This window comes from Amblyraja radiata, unplaced genomic scaffold (genome assembly GCF_010909765.2).
Source record: "Amblyraja radiata isolate CabotCenter1 unplaced genomic scaffold, sAmbRad1.1.pri S118, whole genome shotgun sequence".
In the NCBI taxonomy this organism is placed as follows: Eukaryota; Metazoa; Chordata; class Chondrichthyes; order Rajiformes; family Rajidae; genus Amblyraja; species Amblyraja radiata.
The window spans coordinates 791,790-803,556 of NW_022630104.1; the positions used below are offsets into that span (position 1 = coordinate 791,790).

At 54.8% G+C, this 11,767-nt stretch overlaps 1 pseudogene; it reads left to right on the forward strand.

The window, feature by feature from the left end:
• The window catches only part of LOC116969176, an 8,310-nt pseudogene extending 243 nt beyond the window's left edge, over nt 1-8,067 (forward strand).
• The last annotated feature ends 3,700 nt before the right edge of the window (nt 8,068-11,767 follow it).

The following is an 11,767-nucleotide window of genomic DNA, read 5'->3' on the forward strand; positions in this document are numbered from 1 at the left end:
ATATATATATATATCTGGACGGGGGAGGCTGAGCGGGGCAGGAATAGAAACATAGAAACATAGACAATATGTGCAGGAGGAGGCCATTCGGCCCTTCGAGCCTGCACCGCCATTCAATATGATTATGGCTGATCATCCAACTCAGTATCCCGTACCTGCCTTCTCTCCATACCCCCTGATCCCTTTAGCCACAAGGGGCCACATCTAACTCCCTCTTAAATATAGCCAATGAACTGGCCTCGACTACCCTCTGTGGCAGAGAGTTCCAGAGATTCACCACTCTCTGTGTGAAAAATGTTCTTCTCATCTCGGTTTTAAAGGATTTCCCCCTTATCCTTAAGCTGTGACCCCTTGTCCTGGACTTCCCCAACATCGGGAGCAATCTTCCTGCATCTAGCCTGTCCAACCCCTTAAGAATTTTATAAGTTTCTATAAGATCCCCCCTCAATCTCCTAAATTCTAGAGAGTATAAACCAAGTCTATCCAGTCTTTCTTCATAAGACAGTCCTGACATCCCAGGAATCAGTCTGGTGAACCTTCTCTGCACTCCCTCTAGGGCAATAATGTCCTTCCTCAGATTAAGGGGAGACGGTCAGAGTGAGGGAGCGAGAGGCTGGGGGTTGGAAAAGGGGAGAAGTGAGTAGCGGGGGGAGGGATTCAAGGGGGAGTGGGTTTGGTGCCGAGGGGGATGAATGGATGGAGAGGGATCAAGTGAGTCAAGGAAGGGGGTAGGGAGCCAGGTGGGGGTTCACTCTGTTTGAGGGTGGGTAGGAGGGGGGAGGGAGCAAAGGGGGTTAAGGAGCAGGAGGCGGCAGGGGTAAAGGGTAGGGGGCCACAGGGAGGAGGTCACATTGTTTGGGGGTGGGGAGGGTGTTACAGTTTAGGAAGTCAAACCCGGGCAGGGTCTTCACTGTGAATGGCGGGGCACTGGGGGAATGTGGTGCCGAGGGATCTAGGAGTGTGGGTACGAGTTGGGCCGAAGGGCCTCTTTCCAAAGCTGTATCACTCTATGACTATGACAAAGTGCTGGAGTAACTCAGCAGGTCAGGCAGCATCTGTGGAGAAGATAGACACGAAAAGTGCTGGAATAACTCAGCGGGTCAGGCAGCATCTGTGGAGAACATAGACACAAAAAGTGCTGGAGTAACTCAACGGGTCAGGCAGTATTTATGGTGAGAAGGAATGGGTAACGTTTTGGGTCGAGACCCTCCTTTGGTTTAGTTTAGAGATGCAGCGCGGAAACAACAGGTCTTTCGGCACTTGGAGTCCGCGCCGACCAGCAATCACCCCGTACAATAGCACTATCCTATGCACATTAGGAACAAATTAGCAATTTTGCAGAGGCCAATTAATCTACAACCCTGAACGTCTTTGAAATGTTGGAGGAAACCAGAGCACAAGGAGTAAAAACCCACGCAGGCCAAGGGAACGTACAAACTTCGCACAGACAGCACCTGTAGTCAGGATCGAGCCCGGCTCTCTGGCGGTGAGGCAGGAACTGTACCACTGCGCCAGTGTGCTGCGCAGAATTACATAACGGTTTCCTCCGCCATAAACGCACCCAATGTGTTTTAGTATTGTGTTCAAGAACGAACTGCAGATGCTGGAAAATCGAAGGTACACAAAAATGCTGGAGAAACTCAGCAGGTGCAGCAGCATCTATGGAGCGAAGGAAATAGGTAACGTTTCGGGCCAAAACCCTTCTTCAGACTGATAGGGGGTGGCGGGGAGAAGGAAGGAAAAAGGAGGAGGAGGAGGAGGAGCCCGAGGGCTGGGGGATGGGAGGAGACAGCACGAGGGCTAAGGAAGGGGAGGAGACAACAAGGGCTAACAAAATTGGGAGAATTCAATGTTCATGCCCTCCGAGTGCAGGCTCCCCAAGCGGAATATGAGGTGCTGTTCCTCCAACTTCCGGTGTTGCTCACTCTGGCAATGGAGGAGACCCAGGACAGAGAGGTCGGATTGGGAATGGGAAGGGGAGTTGAAGTACTGAGCCACCGGGAGGTCAGGTAGGTTCTTGCGGACCGTGTGGAGGTGTTCGGCGAAACGATCGCCCAACCTCCGCTTAGTCTCACCGATGTAGATCAGCTGACATCTAGAGGTTGGAGGAGATACAGGTGAACCTCTGTCGCACCTGGAACGACTGCTTGGGTCCTTGAATGGAGTCGAGGGGGAGGTAAAGGGACAGGTGTTGCATTTCTTGCGGTTGCAACAGAAAGTGCCCGGGGAGGGGGTGGTACGGGAGGGAAGGGAAGAATTGACAAGGGAGTTGCGGAGGGAGCAGTCTTTGCGGAAGGCAGACATAGGGGGAGATGGGAAGATGTGGCGAGTGGTGGGGTCACGTTGGAGGTGGCAAAAATGAAGTAGGATTATTTGTTGTATGTGACAGCTGGTGGGGTGAAAGGTGAGGACTAGGGGGACTCTGCCCTTGTTGCGAGTGCGGGGATGGGGAGAGAGAGCAGTGTTGCGAGGTATGGAAGAGACCCTGGTGTGAGCCTCATCTATGGTGGAGGAGGGGAATCCCCGTTCCCTGAAGAATGAGGACATTTCAGATGCCCTGGTGTGGAACGCATCATCCTGGGAGCAGATGCGGCGTTTGCGGAGGAATTGAGAGTGGGGGATGGAGTCCTTACAGGAGGCAGGGTGGGAAGAAGTGTAGTCCAGATAGCCATGGGAGTCAGTGGGTTTGTAGTCAATGTCGGTCAGAAGTCTATCACCTGCGATGGAGATAGTGAGGTCAAGGAATGGTAGGGAAGTGTCGGAAATAGTCCAGGTGTATTTGATTGCCGGATGGAAGTTGGTGGTGAAGTGGATGAAGTCAGTCAGTTGTGTGTGGGTGCAGGAGGTGACCCCAAAGCAGTCGTCGATGTAACGGCGGTAGAGGTCGGGGATGGGGCCCTGCTACGTTTTGAACAAGGATTGTTCAACGTACCCGACAAAGAGGCAGGCGTAGCTGGGGCCCATGCGTGTGCCCATAGCTACGCCTTGTGCTTGGAGGAAACAGGAGGAGTCAAACGTGAAGTTATTGAGGGTAAGGACCAGCGGAGCAACCTATACCCAGCCACTGACATTCTCCTGGCGGAGGAGAGTGTCAGTGGCTGGGTATAGGTTGCTCCTCTGGTCGAGGAAGAACCGGAGTGACTGGACGTCCATGGTGAAGATGAGGGGGTGAGGGCCTGGAGAATGGAATGCGCGGAGGCGGCGGAGAGTGTCTGAGGTGTCTTGAACATATATAGGAAGGGATTTGACCAAGGGGGATAGTATGGAGTCAAGGTAAGTGGAGATGAGTTCAGTGGGGCACGAACAGGCAGAGACAATGGGTCTACCGGGACAGTCAGGTTTGTGGATTTTGGGGAGAAGGTAAAAACGGGCCGTGCGGGGCTGGGGAACGATGAGGTTGGAGGCTCGGTCGGGCAGGGCGTGGGAGTTGATGAAGTCGGCGATGGCGCTAGAGATGGTGGCCTGGTGCTCGTCAGTGGGGTCATGGTCCAGGGGTAAGTAGGTGTCTGAGAGTTGGCGCGTGGCCTCAGCTTTGTAAAGATCGACGCGCCAGACTACCACGGCACCTCCCTTGTCGGCTGGTTTGATAACCCAATCTGGGTTATTGCGGAGTGATTCGATGGCAGTGCGTTCAGGGGGGGAGAGATTGGAGTGAGACGAGTGGAGAAGTTGAGGCGGTTGACGTCGCAACAGCAGTTTTGGATAAAGAGTTCCAAGGCCGGGAGGTTACGAGGGGGGTTCCACGAGGAGGGGGTGCGTTGGAGACAGGAAAAGGGGTCATCAATGGGGGGGCGAGGACTCCTTCCCGTGGAAGTGCGCTGTGAGGCGGAGGCGATGGTAGAAGAGCTCCAAGTCGTGGTGGGCGTGGAACTCATTGAGGTGGGGACGGAGGGGGACAAAGGTAAGATCTCTGCTGAGGACAGACCATTCGGTGTGGGAGAGGGGGAGGTCGGGGGGGATGGTGAACACCCGGCAGGGATGGGGGTTGGGGCCGGAGGAAGGCAGGTGGGTGGACGGGGAACGAGGTGATGTGTGGTGGGGGGGTGGTGGGGGCTGGTCAGGGGGTGAGAGGGCTGTAATGTGGGTGGGGAAGAGCAGGGGTCACATAGTGACAGATGGGGGAGAGTCAGTGGAACAGCCACTGAGGTGAGCAAGCCTGGGCAGACTGGCACTAGGACCCAGTGGAGTCAAACCCAGGAGAGTGGGAGTAAGCAGCGTGGAGGCTTCAGGCCCTATGCAGAGTCCAGGTTCCAGGTAAGGCGACGGCTGTGGGTAGTTGGAGGGGGGTGGAGTGTCGCGGCTCACCGGACCCGATGGTGGGAGTCCAGTGGTGGGACAACGGACCTGATGGTCGGAGTCCAGTGGCGGTTGAGTCGGGGTCCGCGGGCGATGCGTGGGAGGTCCCGGTGGGCGCGGGTCGGCCAATGCGGTGGATCGGCGAGATGAGTCGGATGCGTTGCGGCGGCCATGTTGTGGGAGCCGCGGTCCGGCGGCGATATTAGACGGGCCCAGTGCGGCGGCGTTGTTCAGTGGGCCCGGTCCGGCGACGATGCTGGATGGGCCCAGTGGGACGGCGATGTCGGGTGTGCCCGGTGCGGCGATGAGATTGGGCGGTCCCGGGGGGCGGCGAGGGTCGGAGGAATCAGCGAGGGGAAGAAAGTCCGAGTTACCGTTGATGCGGCGAGGCTGGGCGTTATCGGTAGGCAGGTGAAGGTCGGCGGCAGCATCGACGTGGAGGTCGGTGAAGGCGGCGTCCTGGTGAGTATTGGAGGCGCTCCTCGTGGCCAAGATGGCGTCGCGGGACTCTGGCAGGCGATGCAGGCCGGAGTTGGGGCCCGGAGCCTGCTGGTGGTCGAATCGCGGGGTGTCGGTAGCGGCCTGGAGGCGGGATATTTTGAGGTCCTTGGTGGAGTTCAGGTGGGCCAGGAATGTTTTAGTATTATCCTGTTTGCCAGCTTGTTGACCCTATGTGTTCCCCTCCTGCAGGGCTTAGGAGCCGTTGCTATGGAAGCAGAGACGGGGATGTGAGCAGCCATTGAGAGCGGCCAGGGTGCAGGTGAGCCCCCCACCCTCCCCATCTGCTCGGTGTGCGGGCTGAGCTTCAATGGAGGACCACACGACGGGGCACAACAAGGAGAAACGTTATGAGTGCAACGTGTGTGGCAAGGCCTGGCAGAGCCCGAGCCAGCTGGAGGTCCACCGGCGGGTGCACACAGTAGAACGCCCCTTCAACTGCTCGGAGAGCGGCAAGAGCTTCACCCGCTACAGCAGCCTGCTGCGGCACAACTGCGTGCACTCTGGCGAGAGGCCGTACACCTGCAGTTACTGTAGCAAGAGCTTCTCCCAATCCAGCATCCTGCTGGCGCACCAGTGCATCCACACCGGCGAGCACCCGTACACCTGCGCCCAGTGCGGCAAGGGCTTCACCAACACTGCCAAGCTGCTGGAGCACCAGCGCACCCACACCGGTGAGCGCCCCTATACCTGTGTCCAGTGCGGTAAGGGCTTCACCCACTCCAGCAGCCTGCTGAGGCACCAGTGCACCCACACTGGCGAGCGCCCCTACACGTGTGTCCCGTGCGGCAAGGGCTTCACCCACTCCAGCAGCCTGCTGAGGCACCAGCGCACCCACACTGGCGAGCGCCCTTACACCTGTGTCCAGTGCGGCAAGGGCTTCACCCACTCCAGCAGCCTGCTGAGGCACCAGCGCACCCACACTGGGGAGCGCCCCTACACCTGTGTCCAGTGCGGCAAGGGCTTCACCAGATCCGACAGCCTGCTGGAGCACCAGCGCACCCACTCCGGCGAGCGCCCCTACACCTGCGCCCAGTGCGGCAAGGGCTTCACCAGATCCGACAGCCTGCTGGAGCACCAGCGCACCCACACCGGCGAGCATCCCTACATCTGCGCCCAGTGCGGCAAGGGCTTCACCAACACCACCAAGCTGCTGGGGCACCAGCGCACCCACTCAGGCGAGCGCCCCTACACCTGTGTCCATTGCGGCAAGGGCTTCACCTACTCCCACAACCTGCTGGAGCACCAGCGGATCCACACCGGCGAGCGTCCCTACACCTGCGCCCAGTGTGGCAAGAGCTTCACCCACTCCACCAAGCTGCTGGTGCACCAGCACACCCACACCGGCGAGCGTCCCCACACCTGCACCCAGTGTGGCAAGGGCTTCACCCACTCCAGCAGCCTACTGGAGCACCAGCGCACCCACAACAGCGAGCGTCCCTACACCTGCTCCCAGTGTGGCAAGAGCTTCACCCACTCTAGCAGCCTGCTGGTGCATCAAGGTACCCACACCGGCGAGCGCCCTTACACCTGTGACCAGTGCGGCAAGGGCTTCACTCACTCCAGTAGCCTGCTGAGGCACCAGCGCACCCACACTGGCGAGCGCCCCTATTCCTGTGTCCAGTGTGGCAAGAGCTTTACCCTCTCCAGCAGCCTGCTGAAGCACCAGCGCTCCCACACCAGCGAGCGCCCCTATACCTGCGCCCAGTATGGCAAGGGCTTCACCCTCTCCAGCAGCTTGCTGAAGCACCAGCGCTCCCACACCGGCGAGCGCCCCTATACCTGTGCCCAATGCGGCAAGGGCTTCAGCAACACCACCAAGCTGCTGGAGCACCAGCGCACCCACACGGGCGAGCGCCCCTACACCTGTGTCCAGTGCGGCAAGGGCTTCATCCACTCCAGCAGCCTGCTAAGGCACCAGCGCACCCACACTGGCGAACGCCCCTACATCTGTGTCCAGTGTGGCAAGGGCTTCACGCAATCCAGCAGCCTGCTGAGGCACCAGCGCACCCACACCGGCGAGTGCCCCTACACCTGTGTCCAGTGCGGCAAGGGCTTCACCAGATCCGACAGCCTGCTGGAGCACCAGCGCACCCACACTGGCGAGCGTCCTTACACCTGCGCCCAGTGCGGCAAGGGCTTCACCAACACCACCAAGCTGCGGGAGCACCAGCGCAGCCACACTGGCGAGCGTCCCTACACCTGCGCCCAGTGAGGAAAGAGCTTCACCCACTACAGCAGCCTGCTGGTGCATCAGTGCACCCACACCGGCGAGCGCCTCTATACCTGCGCCAAGTGAGGCAAGAACTTCACCCACTACAGCAGTCAGCTAAGGCACCAGTGCACCCACACCGGCAAGCGCCCCTACATTAGTGTCCAGTGTGGCAAGGGCTTCACTGGATCCAACAGCCTGCTGGAGCACCAGCGCGCCCACACCGGCGAGCGCCCCTACACCCAGTGTGGCAAGGGCTTCACCCCGCCTCCAAGCTGCTGTCCTGTACGCAGCCTGTTGTGTGGAGCGCGCTTTGCCATGGCATCCTGCACCCTGTCTCACCAGTGGCCAGCCCTACGACTGCCCGTACTGTGATGAGGCGTTTGACAGCTCGCGGGGGTTGCGGCAGCACCAGTGGGCCCACGCCGGTGAGCAGCTGCGCCCACTGTGACAAGAGAGCATCTGGGCCCCCAAAACAAATGTAGGGCCCCCAAAGCAAATGTAAGTGGGCCCCCAAATAGTCAACCGGGTGGCTCCACCACCACTGGCTGCCTCGCCAACAGATTTTTTTCCAGTCACCTTGATGGAGAAGCAATTTTTCTCCGTGTCGTATCTCCATTCCTCTCTGCGGCCTAACATCGTGGAGTGTTGCGGCCTTTCCTGAAGACCGGCCCGGGGCTTCAAGCCGCGGGCGCAGTGCGGACGTTAACAAGCGGAGCCTGCGATCCTTTGCCGCGAATCGCCTGCGAAGTGCTCCGACCGCGGGGCCTGTGGACTTTAACACCGTGAAGCCGGTAAGAAGAGGTCGACTCGGGAGCTCCATGCTGCGGAGTGTTCCAATCCGCCCGACGCTGGAGTTTTCGTCATCCCGACGCGATGCCTTCGGACATCGGACCATCGGCATCGGCGACTGCGGAGGGTTTAACCGCCTCGAGCAGAGGAGAAAATACGAGGAAACATAGAAACAGAAAATAGTTGCAGGAGTAGGCCATTCGGACCTCCGTTCAATATGATCATGGCTGAGCATCCAACTCAGTATCCCGTACCTGCCTTCTCTCCATACCCCCTGATTACTTTAGCCACAAGTTCCACATCTAACTCCCTCTTAAATATAGCCAATGAACTGGCCTCAACTACCTTTTGTGGCAGAGTTCCCGAGATTCACCACTCTGTGTGAAAAAAGTTGTTCTCATCTCGATCCTAAAGGACTTCCCCTCTATCCTTAAGCTGTGACCCGTTGTCCTGTACTTCCCCAACATCGGGAACAATCTTCCTGCATCTAGCCTGTCCAACCCCTTAAGAATTTTGTAAGTTTCTATAAGATACCCCCTCAATCTCCTAAATTCTAGCGAGTACAAGCCGAGTCTATCCAGTCTTTCTTCAGGAAGACGATTGAACTTGAATGTGGATTCCGCTGTGGTGGACGTGTCTGTTAAATTGTGGCTGTGTGTCTTGTGGCTTTTTATTTACATAGAAACATAGAAAATAGGGGCAGGAGTAGGCCATTCGGCCCTTCGAGCCTGCACCGCCATTCAATATGATCATGGCTGATCATCCAACTCAGTATCCTGTACCTGCCTTCTCTCCATACCCCCTGATCCCTTTAGCCACAAGGGCCACATCTAACTCCCTCTTAAATATAGCCAATGAACTGGCGTCAACTACCTTCTGCAGGAGAGAATTCCAGAGATTCACCACTCTCTGTGTGAAAAAGGTTTTCCTCATCTCAGTCCTAAAAGATTTCCCCCTTATCCATAAACTGTGACCCCTTGTTCTGGACCCCTTGTCCTAGTATGACTGTATGGTAACTCAAATATCACTGTACATTAATTGGTACATGTGACAATAAATTCAAACAAGGTTTCCTCTAATCTATCTCATTTGTCTTTAGTTTTTTTAGATTTAGATTTAGAGATGCAGCCCAGAAACCGGGTCCGCGCCAACCAGCGATCCCCGCACATTAACACTATTCTACTCCCACTAGGGACCATTTTTACATTTTACCAAGTCAATTAACCTAGAAACCTGTACGCCTTTGGAGTGTGGGAGGATACCGAAGACCTCGGAGAAAAACTGCGCAGGTCACGGGGAGAAGATACAAACTCCCAACAGACCCGTAATCGGGATTAAACCCGGGTCTCCGGCACTGCATTCGCTGTAAGGCAGCAACTCTACCGCTGCGCCACCGTGACCGCCCTTCTATGGAGCTAATGCGCTGCAATGCGAAGGACTAGATTCTAAGAATCTCCCCTCTTGCTCGATCAAATGATCTTGTTTTTGATATGATTGTGTTTATTGTACAGCTTTTTTTGTCTCAATAATGGGAAAAACAAACCTTTTCGATTTAACGCAGTACACACAATAATAATAAGCATAAATCTGCATTCTGCACTGTGGTATTATTTTATTTACAATGTCTGGTGTACATCCAATATCTTCTATCTATATTACTAAACGTCTGATCTTGACCGCTTATCGCCCACTGTGGCGCAATTTCTGAGAGAACGCCGCCACCTACGGCCGTCATTTTTGGCCACCTCGCTCAGAGCCCCCCTCCGCCTTCCGGGACCAGAGGATTTTTTCTGTCTATGAAAAATTAGAGAGATATTAATGTTTTTACAAAATTCCCCATTCTCTCCACTACCTCCTGCTGGCTGCAGGGTGGGGGGGGGGGGGTACTATAAAACCTGGAATTGTCGTGTGTCAATCAGTCTCTGCCAGACCCAGGAAGCGAGAGGGTCATGGCTCTGAGCTGCGAATAACACTGAACGCACGTCGACTCCACGTTGAGTCCCCTCGATGCGTCTGTAAAGTGGTTGCTGCCCAATTGTTTGCCTCCCCTTTTTAAAAAAAAGGTTTGTCAGGTGGCTGCTTGCTACCCAATTGTTTGCCTCGCTTTTTAAAAAAAAGTTTGTGCTCACAAAATGAATTTTGGTTGTCAGGTGGCTGCTTGCTGCCCAATTGTTTGCCTCGCCTTTTATTAAAAAGAGTTTGTGTTCACAAAATGAATTTTGGTTGTCAGGTGGCTGCTTGCTGCCCAATTGTTTGCCTTGGCTTGGCTTTTAAAATCGTTGCAACATTTGGCTGCCAGACCAAGAATCCGTTCGGCCCACAATGTCTATACTAGCCCTCTGGAAACCAGTACATTCGGCCCACAACAACCAACAGAAAGCATTTTACCAAGTCAATAGGAACTCCCCCCCCCCCCCAACTGGCGAGCAATATTGGAATTGGTGGAGAGGTGGAATATTGCGTTGGTGAACAGCCCTCCCGTGTGATGCTGGTCCCACTTAGTCTAGTCGACATATAACACTATTGGATAGATTGGGGACGATCAGCCATGAACACAATGACTAGTGGCGCTGGCTCGAAGAGCCGAATGGCCTCTTCCTGCACCTTCTTTCTATGTTACTATGCAACACGTGGAAAGGCAAAGTCTGCGTCGAACATGATGTCAAGAAACAATTAATGTAATCTGCTTACTCAAATTGATGGAGATCTCAGGTTTTTGCACATCCACATGCCCATACATATGCCACATTAACTCCATTGATTCTCACAGCCTCCACCACCGACACGAGAGGAACATTTCAGGCATCGATCACCCTCTACATATAGAAACATGCACCACACATCTCAATTGAACTCTGCCTTCTTCCAGCCTTTGCATTTTCACCAACATGCTAACATTTCAACGCCCTCTCCAAATCGTTTGCATCCTGCAGCGGGGGGCAGTTCAGTACTCAATGGGTCAGACAGCATTTGTGATGCGGATACACGGGTCGTACGAGTATTAATTTATTCGTGGACATTTTTCAACATGTTGAAAAAAACGTCACGACTTTATCGGATTTCTCGAGTACCTACCGTTAGCATTACGAGCTGCTACGAGACATCCACGGTCTCCTACGGACCCGCTACGGACATTCTCCGAGTTCGAATCAGGGGAAAACTCGGGAGAACTCTTGAATTACCTCGTGCAGTGGGACAGACCCTAGGTCTGAACATGCGTCTCCTGCCGCTCTCTCTTGGGCTCAAGGAAAGAGCGTTCACATCACGGCCGTGTTTCCACCAATCTTTCCACCACCACGTACAAGAAGCACAAGAAGTGTAAGACAGACACCGTTGTGCAGACACACATGCCGAGAAGTGTGTTCAGCTCTGACTGAACGACCTCTAATCTTGTGTGTGGACTCGATAAGAAGAAAGTGGAGACAAGCCCAAAACAGTGTCTGTCAATTTCGACGGTGAATTTTCTAATGACGGTGCACACGGCTATTTACTTTGATTCGTTCTTGAGCTTCTGGTTGTTGCCCTGTTGTGTTGCCTGCGAGACAATGACACTCAGCAGATCAAAATATCACGAAGGTACAGAACACCATCCGGTTTTACATTCTTGCGCGACTTCCCATTTAAAACGAAATTCCAAAAAAATCGTCCAGATAATGTGCTTCTAATTAGCTCTTATCCACACTGGATTAATTTATGGATTCATTTATAGGATCATGTTATCCCACTGACGGCAGGGATCCCCCCCGCTTCTCAAGTTAAGTCTCGCACCTGCAGACGTGCTGTAGTGAAACAGTCGCGATATTTAAAACATTATCGGAAGGGTGCATTTATAGGAAAGGTTAAAATGAATGTCAGGGAGTCGGGGGCAAATGGGACACGCGGTGATGAGTTAGCAGAGACGAATTGAGCCAAAGTGACAGATTCAGTGATGTATAATCCAGATTCAAGAGAGTTTATTGTCATGTGTCC